The sequence below is a fragment of the Bison bison genome, unplaced genomic scaffold (assembly GCF_000754665.1).
Source record: "Bison bison bison isolate TAMUID 2011002044 unplaced genomic scaffold, Bison_UMD1.0 scf7180017864064, whole genome shotgun sequence".
Classification (NCBI taxonomy): domain Eukaryota; kingdom Metazoa; phylum Chordata; class Mammalia; order Artiodactyla; family Bovidae; genus Bison; species Bison bison.
Window position 1 is genome coordinate 1,845,481 of NW_011494636.1, and position 18,931 is coordinate 1,864,411.

Consider the following 18,931-nt stretch of genomic DNA (forward strand, 5'->3'; position numbering starts at 1 on the left):
GAATGGTCTTTACATCCTTATCAAAAATCAACTGGCCATAGATATATGGGTTTTATTTTGGACTCAATTATATTTCTTTGATCTATGTGTCTGTCCTTATTCCAGTGCCAGACTATCTTTATTTCCATAGCTTTGTAATAAGCTTGGAAGTATGGAAGTGTGATTCTCCAATTTTTTCCTCCTTTTTCAAGATTGTTTTGAATTTTTAGAATCAGCTTATACATTTCTCAAAAAAAAAAAAAAAAGGCAGACATTTCTATAGGGCTTGCATTGAATGCATTGTCAGTGTGGTTTTAAATTACATTTATCTTATGAATCAGGAGAACATATTTTTCATATTTTAAAGTCCATTTGTATTTCTTTTTCTGAAATAAGAGCTCATATCTGACTCTTTTCTTGTTTGAGTGTTAGTTCCAGTTCTATTCTTATAACACTCAAATCATGTTTGAGAACAAGACTGGAGGGATGGGCATGTTTCATAGCTACACTGGCAGACAGGTAGGCTTCTCATTGCAGTGGCTTTTCTTGTTGTGGAGCATGGGCTCCAGGGCATGCGGGTTTCAGTGGTTGCGACCCGTGGGCTCAGTGGTTGCAGCTCCCATGTTCTAGAGCACAGGCTCAGTAGTTGTGGCGCATGGGCTTAGATGCTCCGCAGCATGTGGGATCTTCCAGGATCAGGGATTGAACCTGTGTCTCCTGCATTGGCAGGTGGATTCTTTACCACTGAGCCAAAGAGGAAGCCCCAGGATATTTCTGATTAAAATAACCAAGCCCATATTTCAATTATCAAGGGAAAGCCTGTTCTTTTTTCTCTTTCCTCAGAAGACCAAGTGTATTTATTATTATGTCCATGAATTAAAAATTCCAAAATGACTTTTCATCAAAATGGCTAGACAACTCATACTCTGAAGAGAGTTGTTTCACAAGACACATCAATTTATTATTAGTGGTTTTTTAATTAGTGTCTTTTTCTTCAGATGTTTTATTTCATTGCTGTCCATGGAGAGAATTTGTGGAATTCTTACCCTCTTTCTGTTTTGAAGGATTTTCCCCTGAGTTCTGTGTATGTTATTTTTCTCTTATCTTCCCCTTAACCTGGTATGGGCTAGTAATGACTTATGGTTCTTTTGTATTTTTCAGTTTTCTGACTGTAATTTGAAGGTCTTAAATTTAGCCAAGTCATGATCCTTGGAAGAAAAAGGCTTAGGTGTATAGCTATGTCTTGGTTAGTGAGAAAAATAGCTCCCAGATGTTTCAAGGCCAGATATCCAATGTCAACCACGTTATGTCCAATGATGGAGAGATAAGGAACACCAACATAGTGGCCGGGGGTCAGTGGTCAGTGGTTTTGCTGTTCTCTCCACTATGCTAGGAATTAGCTTATAAACACAGGTGTTTGAGAGCTTTTGTTTCAAATAGGAAGGCCTCTTATTCTATTCCCCTAGAGTGCTGAAATGGAGAAGGCAATGGCACCCCACTCCAGTACTCTTGCTTGGTAAATCCCATGGATGGAGGAGCCTGGTAGGCTAGAGTCTGTGGAGTTGCGAAGAGTCCGATATGACTGAGCGACTTCAGTTTCACTTTTCACTTTCATGCATTGGAGAAGAAAATGGCAATCCACTCCAGTGTTCTTGCCTGGAGAATCCCAGGGATGGGGTAGCCTGGTGGGCTGCTGTCTATGGGGTCGCAGAGTCGGACACGACCGAGGCAACTTAGCAGCAGCAGCAGCAGCAGAGTGCTGAAAGGATGCATTTTCATTCACTCCAAACCAACTCTCAATGTCAATGGGCATTAATCAATTCTAGATCACTAAACAGCTCCGTGAATTCCTAAATGGCTCTGACTGTTCTTGACAGCACATTAGAGGAACAAATAAGCAGGGAAATTATAACATAACTAAATTTAAATCACGAGCAAAGATGACCATGTGTTTTAAGGCAGTTTTCTCTAAGAGCTCGGTTCTGTATCTTTTCAAATTTGTTTCTGGGAGCAGCTAATGTTCTCTATCTGTCCAGTCTTTCTCACTTCTTTATTGTAAATTGCCCTGTGTGCTATCTCATCATTCTTCCTGGTGACAGACACAGTTTTTCTAAACATTGACCTGAGTTCATAGCATAGAAAAAGAAGAAGAATATGTTAGAGTTTTAATGTGGTTAAGCATGGCATTTCCAGTGAAGAATGATACGAACAGAATTTTGCTTTGATCTATTTAACATCTTTCTCCTAAGGAGGTCAAAACACTTTATAAATGTGACTGTGAATCATCTTTGCATTATTTGCAAGTGGTACCAAATTCACAGAGTTTTCATGGCACTAGTATTAACAGAAAACACTGATAATTTGCTATTTTCAGTTAACTGTGTTCTCTAGGTTTTTTTCAATTTAGTTGTTTCAGAGGACAAGATTTTCTTTAGTCCAACTAAAGCTATTTTATCAAGAAATTGAGGAAAGAAAGGAACTAACCTCTATGTAGGTCTTCACGTGCCAGAAAGTGAAAATGAAAGTCACTCAGTTGTGCCTGACTCTGCAACTCCATGGACTATGTAGTCTGTGGAATTCTCCAGGCCACAATACTGGAGTGGGTAAACTTTCCCTTCTCCAGGGGATCTTCCCAACCCAGGTCTCCTGCATTGCAGGTGGATTCTTTACCAGCTGAGCCACAAGGGGTCATGTGCCAGAGACCATGCTAAATGACCAAGAGATGTTACCACATTTGGTCCTACCACAGACTTATGAAAGTGAAAGTGAAGTCGCTCAGTCGTGTCCAACTCTTTGCAACCCTGTGGACTGTAGCCCACCAGGCTGCTCCATCCATGGGATTCTCCAGGCAAGAATACTGGAGTGGGTTGCCATTTCCTTCTCCAGGGCATCTTCCCAACCCAGGGATCGAACCCAGTCTCCCACATCACAGGCAGACGCTTTAACCTCTGAGCCACCAGGGAAGCCTGAGGTAGCGTTTATTATCTGCCCATTTCAGATGAGGAGACTGAGGGCTCTAACACTACAGAGGAGGGCTCTGAATCCTAGTTTAACTCCACAGCCTGAATGTCCTCTTCCATATACACTATCCCACCACCAAGGAGGGTGCATGAAGGGCCTGTGCTCAGGATACAAAGGAAGTAGTTTGGAGTCTCCCTGGCCTAAGAGACTCTAAATCCCTCGTGTTCCATACAATTACGTTTCTATTATATTTCAAAGTGTGTGTTTTTTCCTGTGAAGTTTTAGAAGATGTTTTCAATTCCTGTAGGATAAGGATACATCACACTCCTAGCCAAGTTCACCGAAAATGGGACTTTTCTCAGAAGAGGCTAAGCAAGATAGAAGCCTATTGCAAGTTAGCTTTTTCAAGGATTGTTTATGAATGGCAGCTGGGGGCTGCTTCACTCTCTGCAAATGAATTCAAAATCAGAATGTTCACTTGTGGAAGCAACAGGGATATATTGTACAACACAGAGGAATGTAGCATTATTTTTTAATAACTTTCATTTCAGTTCATTTCAGTCACTCAGTTGTTTCCGACTGTTTGCAAACCCATGGACTGCAGCACGCCAGGCCTCCCTGTCCATCACCAAGTCCCGGAGTTTACCCAAACTCATGTCCCTTGAGCCGGTGATGCTATCCAACCATCTCATCCTCTGTTGTCCCCTTTTCTTCCTGCCTTCAATCTTTCCCAGCATTAGGGTCTTTTCCAGTGAGTCAGTCCTTTGCATCAGGTGGCCAGAGTATTGGAGCTTCAGCTTCAGCATCAGTCCTTCCAATGAATATTCAGGACTGATTTCCGTTAGGATGCACTGGTTGGTTGTCCTTGCACTTCAAGGGACTCTCAAGAGTCTTCTCCAACACCACAGTTCAAAAGCATCAATTCTTCTGCTCTCAGCTTTCTTTATAGACCAACTCTCACATCCTTTAAAGAGAGTATAACCTGTAAAAATATTGAATCACTATGTTGTATACTTGAAACTAATATAATATTGTAAATCAACTATATTTCAATTAAAGAAAAGGATCATTTGTGGAGAAGTTGTGCTTTCTGTTACTATATATGTATGTCCAGAAAATGGGAGGAAAAGGAATATGGAAGTAGCTTAGACCAAAAGAGAAAAAATAAATAAGCTAAATATGCCTGGGAATTGATGGCCATATCATGTCAACTCCACTGACAGTGCTAAGGCTGATCTATCAGGGATGTCAGAACTGTAAGAAAGCAGATCATTCAGTTTAATCTACTCATTTTTTCAGATGAAAAACTTGAGCTACATGGAGATTAAGTGACCTGCCCAAAGTTAGCAATGTGAGTCTCCACACTGAGTCCAATACCCATCCCATGACACAGCAATTACTTGAAGGCTATGAAATAATACATGACTTATAATTTTTCTGTATTTAACCTGATATATGATGCATTTTATATACAGTGCGTGTGCTCAATCACTTCAGTCATGTCTGACTCTTTGTGACCCTATGAACTGTACCCACCAGGCTCTTCTGCCCATGAGGATTCTCCAGGCAAGAGAATCCTGGAGTGGGTTGCCATGCTCTCCTCCAGGGGATCTTCCCAAGCCAAGGACTGAACCTGGTACACTTAATTTAATAAGATGGAATTTTCTTGAGAAAGCAATAAGCCCCTCTTATTGTAGGCTACAGAGATTTTGTTATCTGTCTGTTACCACAGCATAGCCTGCCTGTCCTGAATAATATATTCCTCTATCGAGTTGATTGCACTGTTTTCTCTCTTCGTATATTTATTGAAAGATAATGTTAAAAGATTTTGATATTGACTTATCCTTGCATTCTTGAGGTAACTCCCAGATTATGGTATAGTATACTGACAAGGCCTATTTGATATATACTACATTTAATAAAATTATTTTATCTATTTCCTGACCCTAGGATCACAAGTGAGATGATTCTATTGTGTGTTCTTCTTACCCTGTCCTTGTCCAGTTTTGAAATTAGATTTCATTACATTGGCTGGCTTTTCCTCTTTTTCTATTTCCTGAAACAGCTTGTGTAAGATAGAGATGATCATCTCTTGAATTTTGAGCAAGGATAAATATAGCATAAGATGAACTTGGAGAGGTGATGAGGGGCCAAATGATTAAAGATTTTGTAGGCCACAGTAAGAAGTGTGAATTTTATTCCAATGGAATTAGGAAGCTATTGAAAGATATAAGCTGCCAAATACCATCATGATCTATTACATATTTTAAATATATCACTCTGGCTTTATTTGAAGACTGTGTGAATATAGCTAAGAATGGAAGCAGAAAGAATCGTTAGAAGGCTACTTGAGTAGTCTGTGTAGAAGACAATGGTGGCTTAGTCTAGGAGGTGGCAGAGGAGATGGGAGAATAGAATTATCTTGATATGATATTTATTTTGATATGTACTGAAAGGACTTACTAATGTATTGTATAAGGGAATGAGTAAAGGGGAAGGATTATGGTTTCCTTGAATGATTCTTAGATTTTTGCTTGTATTCTTGGGAAAAGAGTATTCTACTTACTCACATGGGGAATTCTGGAAAAGGAACAACTTGGGATACAGGCTGGGAAAATAGAATTTCTGTCTTGGACCTCTTTAAATAGAAATGGCTACGGTGTCACAGTGAAGATGTAAACAGTTGGGAATGTGAGTTTGGAGTTCTGGGGATGGGGTAGAAATCAGGATTGGGATGTAAATTGGAGTGTCATCAGCATGATGGCATTTGTAGCCAGTGAGTGGATGAGGTCACCAGAAAGAGTACTGGGGGCAAGCAAAGAAAGTGAGCTGGGAAGAGACATTCTCTAGGGTACTTTACTAGCTCTCTGGTATTCCTAATTTGGGTCTGGGTGATTCTCCATCTATTTGGTCTGTGATATTCATTTAGAAACTTGTCAGACGCAGTGTAAGTGCTTCATGAATAAAGATTTAATGATTCAGAAAAGACACAGTTATTTCTGGGAGAGATGCTTGGGAATCCACAGGAGTTGTTACAGTGACTTCCTGGGCCTTCCTCCACCTGCAGTGGCTTGATAGAGAACTTCAGGCCCTCCCTCAAAGATCTAGAATAAATGATCTGCTTTCAGTCAGCGTAGAACTGTGTCAGCCAGATAGTTGAATTTAACTGGACTTTTCACAAATGGGTCTCAGAAGAGAGGGAGACCCTTAAGCCAGGATCATTCCTGAAGGCCTGGAATGCCACATTCTTGGGTCAGGGCAGGATTGTTATTCAGTCATAGCATTCTTTCTGCTGATCCCACAAATGATCACCTCTTTCTCATCGAGCAGAGCTCAAAGCATCTAAGCAAAAACTTCATTGCCGATCAAGGAATAGACAGATGCTAGATTTAAGAACTGCAGTATTTGGAGCACTCAAGAACATATTTAGCAGCCCCAGAGGACCAAAAGAGATGGCTCCCAGAGCCTTGCTCTGCTGCTTAGGGCGTTTCTCTCCCAGGTGTCCACGAGCTACACTGGGAAACTCGGAAAAGCCTTCTTTTCCAAATTTGGGCTTTATTAGTCAAAAACAAATAACATTGACTTTTGCACCTTGAAAAATTATCACTGGAGTAACCAATGATAAGAAAGAAAAATAACTCTTTCTAGGGGTCTAATATTTAAGGAGAGTGGAAAATGCCATAAGGATTGTCAAGTAGATTGAAAACTGCAGAGTAGAACTCTTATGGTTAAAGTACCATAAGAGCAAAAGTTACACAGCACAGGGAGAATCTTAATACCGGTGCTAAGTTCTTTGCTGTAGACTGCTTGGCCATCTTTCAGTTACAGCATTATTCTTTGTATAGTTTTTGAAGTTGATGAACTAACTAATTTAAGGTCAACTTCATTGGCAGGTGGATTCTTTATCACTGAGCCACCTGGGAAGCCCAATGGGTGTATACATGTTCATATAAAATACATATATTACAGTCATCTGATCGATAAAAAAATGCTTTTCTATAAATTACAAAAGTGTAGTCCATAATTTGAGTCCATAATTTGAGTCTTCACTCTCCCCCCCCCCCCATTGCTGTTTTTTCTTAAAAGCAAGTTTGGTGTTGTTGTTTAGTTGCTAAGTCGTGTCTGACTCTTTACAACCTCATGGACTGTAGCACATTAAGACTCCTTTAGGTCTGCAGAAATTCAGTAGTGTTAATGCTTGGCTAGTTAGAAGAGCTAGGAAATATTTATAAGTAAAGAAAATGGAGAATCAAAGAAAAGGAGAATAAGAGAATTACAAATGAGGTTTTGAATCTTGGGGTGAACAGGTGCTCTTTGTCCTGAGAGTGATAAATTAGCAACTTCTGAGAAACTACAAACTGCTGATGAAAAGATACATATAAGACAACTGTGTGGTGAAGACCAACTTACTGATATCAGATAACACATATTTCTGGGTGTGCAGCTTCTCTCACAGTCACACTTCAGCAACAACCAGCCCACCCCTTCTGTACCCAATATTTAAAGCTAAGCAAGTCCCCTCTCCTGCATGAGGTCTTCCCTGACACCAAGAAAGCCCCAAATAAAATCAAAGAGATGTTTTATTATTAGTATTCTTCGTCTGTCATTTTTAATATTTCAGGTCAATCTTGCCTCAGTTTAGATGAAAATTATTTTAAGTCTTCCTAGGAAAATGGTGTTCAGTTTTAAGGGTTAAGTTTCAAATCATTTTCTCGTATGCCATCTCATTTTGTAGTTGGACAACGTAGATTAGAAGTGACCATGATGGTCACCTACCCCAGGAGCCTCAGTGGAACAATAATCAATGGAACATAATGAATAATGACCATTCATCAGGTCCTCAGACACCTCTAGGGACATGCAACTCACCTCCTCAGTAAGGCCGTTCTGAACAGCCCTAATTGTTAGAAATTACTTCCTTGCATCAAACTGAAATCCACCTGCCTGAAACATCTACCTTTTAGATTTAAATTTGTCCTCTGGGGCTTGAAAGACTGTGTTTGATTCTTTTTCCACAAGAGAGTCCTTTAATGTTTTAAGACAGTCATCACACACCGCCCATGCCTTTTCTTTTTCGGACAAAGTATCTCTGTTTCTCCTCATCATCAGAGTGGCTTTGAGCACTTTCACATCCTTATTACTTACCTCCAGATTAATTTCATCACTCCTTCAACATGTTCCCTGCTATGTGCCTGGCACAGGGGTAGGCACTGGGTATACAATAGAGTGCAATAAGTAGTAAAAACGGAACAAAATCTCTGTGCTCATGGATTTTAAATAGCAAAGGAGGAGGCAGAGTTTTAACAAACGATGGAGTGTGGAGTTCTCTGTCTTTGGTATGTGGAATCATATGTCTCTAGAGAGCAGTGCTGTGGCAGGCCCTGTTTCTAACTCCATTCATTTCATCTATACTTCTCTGTCACTATGTCTATAGCAATGCAGATTCAACCAGCCTGCCTTGATCTCCCTGGGTTTTGCCGCCATTATCCAGTGTATTAACTATTCTTTATGGCTTTGTGCCATTTATAAATTTGATTAAGTGGGCTACTTACACTTTTGAGTCATTGCGTAAGCCCAAATAGAACAGGGAAATTCTAATGTCAAACCTCTGAATCGTCTCCATGAAGTCCTCCTTTCTGGTGTGCCCTAATCTGTTGATCAGCTCTTTTTTCGGGTTTTATTCAGTCTATTATGAATCCAATGAACCGTTCTTCAAGTCCTTACTTAATCTTCATGTTTACAAAGCTCTCACAAAAGAAACTGTCAAATGCTCTGTTGAACAGTACATTTTACCTTCATGCAGTCCTCATTTGCCAGTCTAGAGACCCATACCTACAGATGAAATGCAGCTGGTCCGCTTGAGGTTGTGGTGGGTGTACGCTCATTTGGCTCTTCGTCATCCCCGCTCTTCTCTTCAAATTTTCAAACCCCATCCACTTTCTGATTGCTTAAATCCCAAACTTCCCAGTGTGAGCTGTAAGTTCTTCAAAATCTGGCCCCAGTTTATATACCATCTTCATCTCCATCAAAGTCATTCCTTCTATTTGAAACCATCCATATCAAACTTCTTGCTATTCATCAAACATTTGTCTCTTATTTATGTAATTCAGCACATGTCATTCCACCCAACTGAAATGCTGCTCTGCTATTCCTCCCCTTTGATCCTCTGGAAAATTTCTATCACCTTTAGAGACTGATAAAACGTCTTTGACTTTAAATTCTATGCTTTCGTACCACTTTGTCGACACATGCATTGAATGCATCACATTATAGTGATTTGCCCATCTCTCTTCTTTTGGACTTTGTTTTGGAAAAGGTCAATTCATCATCATGGACTAGCGTAATGTCTGGTATGTTGTAAAGGACTTAATAAACATGTGTTGAATTCTATTGTAGAAATTTCATATGGGCAGGCTCTAGGTACCAGCTTGTGTATTTTCTCCCTTATTTTGGACAAACCGGCTCTATTTTACTATCGTCTTTCCTCTACCATGCTTTGTAAGTTCCTGAGGATTTCTTTTCCAAATCTCTCGGTGCCAGTGACCAGAATTTCTCTGACTCTAGAGATAAATTTCTTAAGACAACTGAGTGCCCCCCTTTTTCTTCCTTTATCCTGGGAAGGGAAGTTGCCTCTTAGAGGCAGTATCACATAATGTAAGAATCATTAGATTTGGAAACTTAAGATTTAAGTCCTGACTCTTACTCTGCTGAGCTGTGTGACCTTGAAAAAGTAAGTGCAAGTAATTGAAGCCCAGTTTCTTCATTTGGTTTTTGAGGGTTACCCCTTCCATTAAAAAAAAAATTTTTTTAATGTATTTGTTTTTGGCTGTGCTGAGTCTTCGTTGCCATGCCGGCTTTTCTCTAGTTGTGGTGAGCAGGGTCTACTCTTCATTGCAGTGCATGGACTTCTCATTGAGGTGGCTTCTCTTCTGTGGAGCACGGGCTCTAGGGTACACAGTCTTTAATAGTTGCCACAGTGGGCTCAGCAGTTGCAGCTTCAGGCTCAATGTTGTGGTGCAAGGGCTTAGTTGCTCTGGGGCGTGTGGGATTTTCCAGGTCTAGAGATTGACCCCATGTCTCCTGCATTGGCAGGTGGATTCTTCACCACTGAGTCACCAGGGAAGCCCCAATCCCTTCCATTTTTATTATTTTAATATTCTAATCACATCTTCTATCATTTCTAATTTGAAGACTGTTCTTGGCTAAGAATTTGGAAACTAAACAGGAAGTGAGTTGCTCTGTGTTTTCCTACCTTCTGAGGCCATGACCCCACTTACCCTTGTCCAACTGCTGGTCTCTGCACTCATGCATCCCAAAACCAGCCCTGTTGAAAGCTGCAGACATGGCCTGTTCTTGCTATGCTTAGCCCTCCTTCGGGGGCTCTGCCTTCTATCTGTCATTATACCATTCTGATCTTGTCATTTGGTTTTCAGTACTTTCTAGACATCCTACCTTGCCTGTTGGATGAACCGTTTCAATGACTGCAGTTACATCTGCTCCTGGTGTCTGACCAAAAGAAATGGGGATCTATTGCTAGGTTTCTGATCTGATCAACATGACTGTTATCAGATTGTCATTCTAAATACTTTATTTACCTTTTAATAAAAAGATTTTCACAGCAAAACAAAGCAGATAATATGAGTTTTGTTTTATAAGGACACTGAGGCTTAGAATGGTCAAGTCACCCACGTAACCCAGATTTTAAGCAGTGGAGTCAGTTAAAACTCAAGCATTCTCATGCCCTCTCTAGTCCTGTTCCAACATGCCAAAAGGGCAGGAACAAAGTTGCAACATTTCTGTATTCCTTCCCAAACTTTATACAGCATCTCACTCATAATATGTGCTCAACTAATTTAACAGTGTATATAACATTTTAAAATTGTGTCATTTTGAAAGTAATCTATATCAGAATTTAAACACTTTAACAAGAAGGAGGGTTATGATATGATTTCTTTTGTGTGATGATTCCTACTTATCCTGAGTGAAAGTTATAGGATTTATGCTATGTTAAGCCACGCTAAGTAGTTCAAAATGGAGTCACAGTGGCCAATGTGCTTTCATATTAGTTGATTTGACATGTCTGCTGTAAGAGTTCAAGTGTCTTTGAGTAATAGACTAACAGTGCTAATTTAGATAAGTGATTTACTAGGCAAATTAGGATTTATGTCACTGGAACTGAAAGAGCAACCAATAGAGACAAGATCCCCTGGGATGTTACTGTTACGCCTACTGACAGACAGACTTCTCAAAATGAGACCATGGAGCTGAGTAACTGTAAGGCTCTTTACTGGAGGACCCAACTCTGAGCTGGTGAGAGTTGTTCCAGGGATACCGCTGGGGGCTCCCTCAGAGCTTCAGATGACTTTCCACTCATACTTGTCGCTTGCAGTGAGCCTTGCTGCTGAACTTGAGACTCCTTCTGCCCAGGCTTCTCCTTGGGGCATTTCATTACCCCTTTCCATCTCCCCATGTTGACTAACTCATGTTGTACAATTTTCTGTGCCATATACCTAGTGACTTGTGCATTGAATTGGGTACAATTCATATGTCTCTAATTCTGTGACTCTTACCTGGCTTCATGGCTGGACCCTAATAAACAAGGAGAAAGGAATGTACTCCTGATAAGGACAAATTTTAGTTTAAACTTTTTTTTTTTTTTTAATGCCAGCCCTCTGACATTGGTATGGGAGTTCTAATTAGCAAGAAGATACCCATAATATAGACAAAAGAATGGTAAACATGGGGAATAATTCATTAATAAGAGTATTGTGCCATAAATTGTGCACTGTAGTCAATTGAGAATTGACTACAAAGAAGAAAGTATTTCTTAAAAATCTGTTATTTGGGAGAAGATTTCTTAAACTGCTTTGTGTTTTTCACTCTGCCTATATCAATCTCAAATCAATTATCCCTTAAAATGCCAATGTAATATTCTGAACAGTTTAATCCATTTAACATGTCCTCATCTTTATCCTTGCCCCTGTGTCACTTACAGTTTCTTCACACAATAAAAGCCTCGAATTAATAAAGTGCTTTCTTCTAGAAATTCAAAATGCTTTCTCCATGTTACTGTTTAATTAATTCTCAAAGCATTTCTCTGTGGAGTGGGAGTGGAGTGGGAAGAGGAATTTTCTTTTCCTTTATGACACAGGAAACAGGTTTGAAGAGCAAATCATTTCTATATACTGTGAAACTTGATGTTAATTCAGTTTTGTTCAAACTCATAGACCATGGTCTTCTAGCACACCTAGTCTTTCAAACAGAATCGTGTTCATGGATTTATTCATTCAATAAATCATGAAATAATTACTGGGTGCTCACTATATGTCAGGCTTCCCTGGTAGCTCAGTGGTAAAGAATCTGCCTGCCAAGCAAGATCTCTGGGTTGGGAAGTTCCCCTGCAGAAGGAAATGGCAACCCACTCCAGTATTCTTGCCTGGGAAATCCCATGGATAGTCCATGGGGTTTCAAAAGACTCGAACAAGACTTAGCAACTAAATAACAACAACACAATATCCTGTTCTAGACCCTGGGGATATAATGAACAGGAGAGGAAAAATGCTTGACCTCACAGAACTTAAATTCTTTCAGAGGGAGAGAGACAACAAACTTGTCAATTGCACTGTAAGTTCTCTACGACTGGACAAATGGATACATTATCACATCTTACCATTTAATTTGTTTTAGAAAAATATCTCAAAATATAGGGTTCATGAGGAAAAAGATAAGTGATTTTGAGTGATGATAGCTAAGAATCACATATTTACATGGTTTTGGAAAGATACAGAAAAACATCTTAGAGTAACCATATTGTTTTGGTGCTTGCAACATAAAAAGTCATTACATGGGCCAAAAATACAACAAGAACATATTAAAGCCTCATGTTATAAGATCCAGATGGACTTTGAGGGATAATCTAGTCTAATTCCCTCAGTATACATATGCAAAATGTGTCTTAGAAATGTTGAGATGATGGACATGATTTTGTTTCCAGCACCCTGTTACAAAAATTATGAATTGCCTAATGAGGCTTAATAATAACAGTAGAAGAAATAGTGAAATGTGCTGTTCCTTGAATCTTCCTCCTTGATATTTGCCTTGCAAGAGTAAGTGGTCAGAAGCATTCTTGAGGCATAAACACACAGAGAGAGAGGTGTAAGTCAGGTACATGGAGGGATGACAGTGAGATGAGAGATGAAACAGACAATAGAATGAAAGGCATCTTGGTGGGGAACCCCTGATTTTTTTGAACTCATATTTTTGCTGGAGGCATTTTTACACATTATTTTCCACAGGACTTTGGAGACACACACAGGCATATTTGAATCCAATTTCTAATAGAAGGTATGTGACCACGGTCAGTTTTCCTAACTTGAACCCGTTCCTTTACATAGCTTATGGGATAAATTTTGTCAGAAATTTTAAAAACTGTTGAGAAGGAATATAGATACAAATGGTGTCTATATATAAATATAGATATGGTAGGAATCCAGTAAATTTTAGTCTTATTACAGTAATTTTCCTAACATGTTTCAGAACCTCTTGTGTCTTACTGGAAACCCTTTCCGTCTCATCATCTCTACATGGAGATATGCTCTCAGTCCGTGACGAGTTCAGGCTTAATGTCACCCCATTTCCTTCAGTCAGTTCACCTCCCCGCGATCATCCAGTTTTGCACTTTCCCATAGTTATTGGTTTCAGGGTTTTATCTCCCTAACTTGGATTTCTTGTAGAATAGTGAACAGCACTAGGAAGACTTGGATTTGAACTCTGCCAGCCACTCAGTTTGAATTTGAGCAAACTCCAGGAGATAGTGAAGGACATGGAAGCCTGGCATGCTGCAGTCCATGGGGTCACAAAGAGTCGGACATGACTTAGTGATGGAACAACGAACAGTAACAAGCCACTCAGGGAAATAGAACCAGTATGAGTATAATGGAATAAGAGGTGTACTACAGGAACAATAGTTTATACAATTGTGACGGAAGCTGGGGGAGTTACTTTCTAGAAGGAGCAACTGAAATATCTGAGAAAAGTCATTACCAGACCCTCTGAAGCTGTTTTGTGAGTGGGTAAGTTGAAGCTTACTTGTTGAAACTTATCCCTTCCCAGGGATAGCTGGGAAGCCAGACATAGCCAGGTACTGGAAGGTACCTGAGGGAGCTGGTAGAAAGTCAGTGGAAAGCTGTGGTCTTTGCATGGCTATTGCTCCTTTAGGTCCACATTCAGGCTTTTGATATGTGCATGGGGCGACTGTTGCTCATAAGGGTTGGGAATTAGGAATACCTGAATGTGAAGTGAGAGCATAGACATGCTAAAACATTCTGGGACTCCGAGTGTGTCACTGTAGTCACACTACAAAGTCCTTCGGAGAAGAATAAGTGTTATCTCACTCTATTTTCCTACTTTTGCACAAATTCCTCCTTTGGCAAATTCCACTCACATGCATACAGAGAAGGCAATCCTGAAAAATGTAGTTTTAGCTCAGCAAACTGGCACAGTACAGATCAACATAGCCACTTATTGGTTATGTAGGTTGTATCCAGCAGTTTATGTAAGCTTTCTAATCCTCCCCTTCCCCACTGGTATATCAGTGTAAGAGAGATGACAATTATAACTACGTTCTCATGTGGCGCTAGTGGTAAAGAACCTGCCTGCCAATACAGGAAACGTAAAGAGAGATGGGTTCCATCCCTGGTTTGGGAAGATGCCCTGGAGGAGGGCATGGCAATCCACTCCAGTATTCTTTGCCTGGAGAATCCCATGGACAGAGGAGCCTGGAGGGCTACAGTCCATAGGGTCACACAGAGCTGGACATGACTGAAGCGACTTGGGTGCATGCATGCATGCAGGGTTTTACTAAGGATTAAATGAGATAACCTAAACACTGTATTGCTAAATATAAAAATTACTTATTATATTATTATTATTAGATGCTTCAATTCATTTAGTTAACGTGCACCTACTGTGTGCCAGAAACTGTACTATGCCTGGGATGTTGCACAGCACTGAGATAAACAGACAGTATCCCGCCTATCATGAAGCTGATCAGACACCAATTAGACATTCCATAGAGATGTTAAGATGGCAGTTGACAGACTGGATTTCAGAGCATGAGTCTACATGAAAGGAATACATTTGGGAGTTATTAGTATTTAGGAAGCATTTAAAGGTCTGAGTCTGATTTATCTCACCTAGGGAGTACTCATTAAATGAGAGACGTAGAGGCGCAAAGATTGGGATATGAGGCATTTTAAAATTCAGAGGTGAAAAAGATAAAGAGGAACAAGCAATGAGGCTGAGAAATAGCAACCAGTAATGCAGAAAAGAAATAAAAAGGTATAGAGGAAATGAGAGAAATAGGTGAGGGAGATTAAGAGGTACTTACTTTCCATTTATAGTAGTATGGTGGTTTAGTTGTGTCTGACTCTTGCCATGCCATGGACTATAGCCCACCAGGCTCCTCTGTCTATGAGATTCTCCAGGCAAGAACACTGGAGTGGGGTGCTATTTCCTTCTCCAGGGGATGTCACGGGTATAAAATGTACAGTGTGGGACATGTAGTCAATAATTATTTAATATCTTCATATGGTGAGAAATAGTAACTAGTCTGACTGTGGTGATCATTTTGAAATGTATAAAAATATTGAATCACTATGTTGCAACAGGAACTACACAGCCTTGTAGGTCAGTTTTACCTCAGAAACAAACTAGCACGTGAACACATTCAAAGAAAAACAGATCAGATGTTGGGGGTGAGGAAGGGGAAGCAGATGAAGGTAGCCTAAATGTACAAATTTCAGCCACAAGATAAATAAGTACTAGAAAGGTAATGTACAACAGGGTAAATATAATTAACACTACTGTACATGGTACATGAAAGTTGTTAAGAGAGTAAATCCTAAGAGCTTTCACCACAAGGAAAAAATAATTTTTTTTCTTCCCCTTTGCATCTATGTGATAATAGATGTTCATTCACTAAGTTTACTGTGGTAATCATTTTACAACGTACGGAAATAAAATCATTATGGTGTACACCTTAAGCTTATATAGTGCTGTATGTCAATTATGTCTTAACAAAACTAGAAAAAAAAAAAAAGAAATAACAGCCAGTGGTACCCTGATAAGCAAATGTAGAAAGTTTTTGAGAAAGTGAGAGGCATAAACTTTAACTTATAAGTCGATTCACATATTGCGAAATGACCATTGATATAGTAACAAGGAGATTATTGTCAGAATAGAATGGGTTCAAGGCAGAATGAGGGAAGAGGAAGTTTTTGGTATAAAAGCAGAAAAATAGGACAAGAGTAAGTGGGAAGTGTGACAAGGGAGAGTTTACACATGCCTATATCTGTATCTATGTATAGATGCCTTATGTACATATCTTATGTGAGATAGTCTACATATAGATATTGACATATAATGGGTAGATAGATGGATAGGGTATATTTTATACTTTATGCATACAACTGGTGCATATTTTACACCTCATTCATAAAATATAAAATGTTAGCTCTTTTCTGTTAGTTTGCTGATTGATGGGAATGTTCCATCAGTGCTAAGCTTGGGTGAGACCCCACTAATGGGATAAAATCTCTATCTTGGGATGTGAGGGAGAAACTGCTTCTTTCAGGCAGTCCTCCTTAACACAGTATTAACCAGAGACATATTAATACATCTTTTGTTACCAGAACTTTATTGACCAGAGACGTATCAATATCTCTTACATAACAAATCGCCAGCCACAGGTGTTAGTTTCTGAAAATATCCTACAGTCAATAATGAGTTAAGAGAAAAATGTTCAAACTGAGTTCAGTTCAGTTCAGTCACTCAGTTATGTCCGACTCTTTGTGACCCATGAACCGCAGCACGCCAGGCCTCCCTGTCCATCACCAACTCCCGGAGTCCACACAAACCCATGTCCTTTGAGTTGGTGATGTCATCCAACCATCTCATCCTCTGTCGTCCCCTTTTCCTCCTGCCCTCAATCTTTCCCAGCATCAGGGTCTGTTCAAATGAGTCAGCTCTTCGCATCAGGTGGCCACAGTACTGGAGTTTAGCTTCAATATCAGTCCCTCCAATGAACACCCAGGACTGATCTCCTTAAAGATGGACTGGTTGGATCTCCTTGCAGTCCAAGGGACTCTCAAGAGTCTTCTCCAACACCACAGTTCAAAAGCATCAATTCTTCGGCGCTCAGCCTTCTTTGTAGTCCAACTCTCACATCCATACATGACCACTGGAAAAACCATAGCCTTGACTAGACGGACCTTGGTTGGCAAAGTAATGTCTTTGCTTTTTAATATGCTGTCTAGGTTGGTCATAACTTTCTTTCCAAGGAGCAAGCATCTTTTAATTTCATGGCTGCAATCACCATCTGCAGTGATTTTGGAGCCCAGAAAAATAAAGTCAGCCACTGTGTCCACTGTTTCCCCATCTATTTGCCATGAAGTGAATATGCCCAATTACTCTTTCCAAACTTATTAATCCAATTCATCACAACTTCCTGGAATTGACTGAATAAATGGCAAGAGAGAGGGGCTGAAGGGGACGAGGCAGGTTTTGGCTACAGTCAGAAAGTTAAGCACATATTTAGAGAAGAAGTGGAAAAAGTGGCAATTTTGCTGAAAAAAATCACAATTTCCAGAGCACACGAGGGAGGTGGTCAGACTAGGGTGTGTGTAACATAGTTTGGGCTAGGAATCTCTGCCCTGTATTATTCAGAAAAGAGGGTAGGTTGAAAAAATACATGTTTCCTGGTTAAAAGCTGACAGGAGCTAGGTGGGACTGAGGAAAGGCACTTGAGGACACGGCCCTGGGTTTACTTTGATGGGCTCTCCTGACCAGTTGTAACTTCCATTCTTATCTAGGATGTTAGGAAGAGGCTAGCTTGATTATTTTGTGTTTCTCCTCAACACCTGGCCCAGCTGTGGAAGGAAAACTTCAGATATTTTTAACTTCACGACCCTGCCCCTGAAAGCCAGACACACTACTTTCTTTACTATAATTGGGACAAAAGTGATTTTTCTTCTTAATGTCACTCTAATCCTTACAGAAGAACTAGTGACAGCCACCTGAAGAATAATTATGGGGGAATCATCACCCTACCCTCATTCTTTGAAAACTGCTGGAGGGTGAGAGTTAAGTGGGTGACAGGTCCTCTGAGCATCTCCTGTCTAAAACACAAACCAGATATTGCGACTATACCTTCATTGTAACAGGTGGCAAGATGTGCACTTCGAGTTGGCAGTCTCCAAATCGTTTTCCATTTCTCTAACTTAGGAGGAAGCTGTGAAATTTGCAGGCAAACGGGCTGAATGACTCATTCGATCCTGGACATTTCCTTCACTCCTAGGATGTCTCAATATCCCTCTACTCCCGTTTTTAAAGCATAACGATAATCAGTCATCTGCTACCCTCGCAGTGTCAGCGTAGTCACCGGGCACGTGACCAAAGTGGCCCGCCGCAAGGGGCTACCTCCATTCCTGCATGCCTCCATCCATCCATCCACCCACCCACCCATCGCCCTTTCTGTTCTCCGGCTTAACACTCCCATCTCCAGGCCTTCAGCGGCGCGCACCCCGGCGAGCCGGGTGTGCAAGGGCCCGGGTTGCACGCGCCTGGGGGCAGGGCGGCCACTTTCCCTGCCCGAGACGGTGGGGCGGCAGAGGAGACGGGGCAGCGAGGCCGCGCGGAACCGAGCCCCCCGAACCCCGCCCGGCTCCCCTCCCCGAGCCGGCACCTAGGGACGCCGGGTCCCACGTGACAGTCCCCTCCTCCCTCCCCAGTCGCGCGCACTGGCCGGGCGTCTCGGTCCCGCGCGCGCTCGTGGTCCGGGAGCCCGGGAGCCAAGCGAAGGAGGGAGCGGTGGAGCGCGGGCCGTCAGAGCCCTGTGCCCGCGCGGAGGTGATGAAGCTGGCCGCGCGCTGACACCGCCGCACCCAGCCGCCGGGAAGCAGGCGCCTCGGGCCGCGACCTTGAGGAGGAGGGC

At 41.1% G+C, this 18,931-nt stretch overlaps 1 protein-coding gene across 1 annotated transcript in view; it reads left to right on the plus strand.

Annotated features, from left to right (window-relative positions):
• The first annotated feature begins 18,789 nt into the window (after window positions 1-18,789).
• The window catches only part of RGS7 (regulator of G-protein signaling 7), a 489,491-nt gene continuing 489,349 nt past the window's right edge, over window positions 18,790-18,931 (plus strand). Inside the window, exon 1 of the mRNA XM_010836687.1 lies at window positions 18,790-18,930. The gene's annotated coding sequence lies outside the window, so the exon portion shown is untranslated. The remainder of the gene's footprint in view (window position 18,931) is intronic.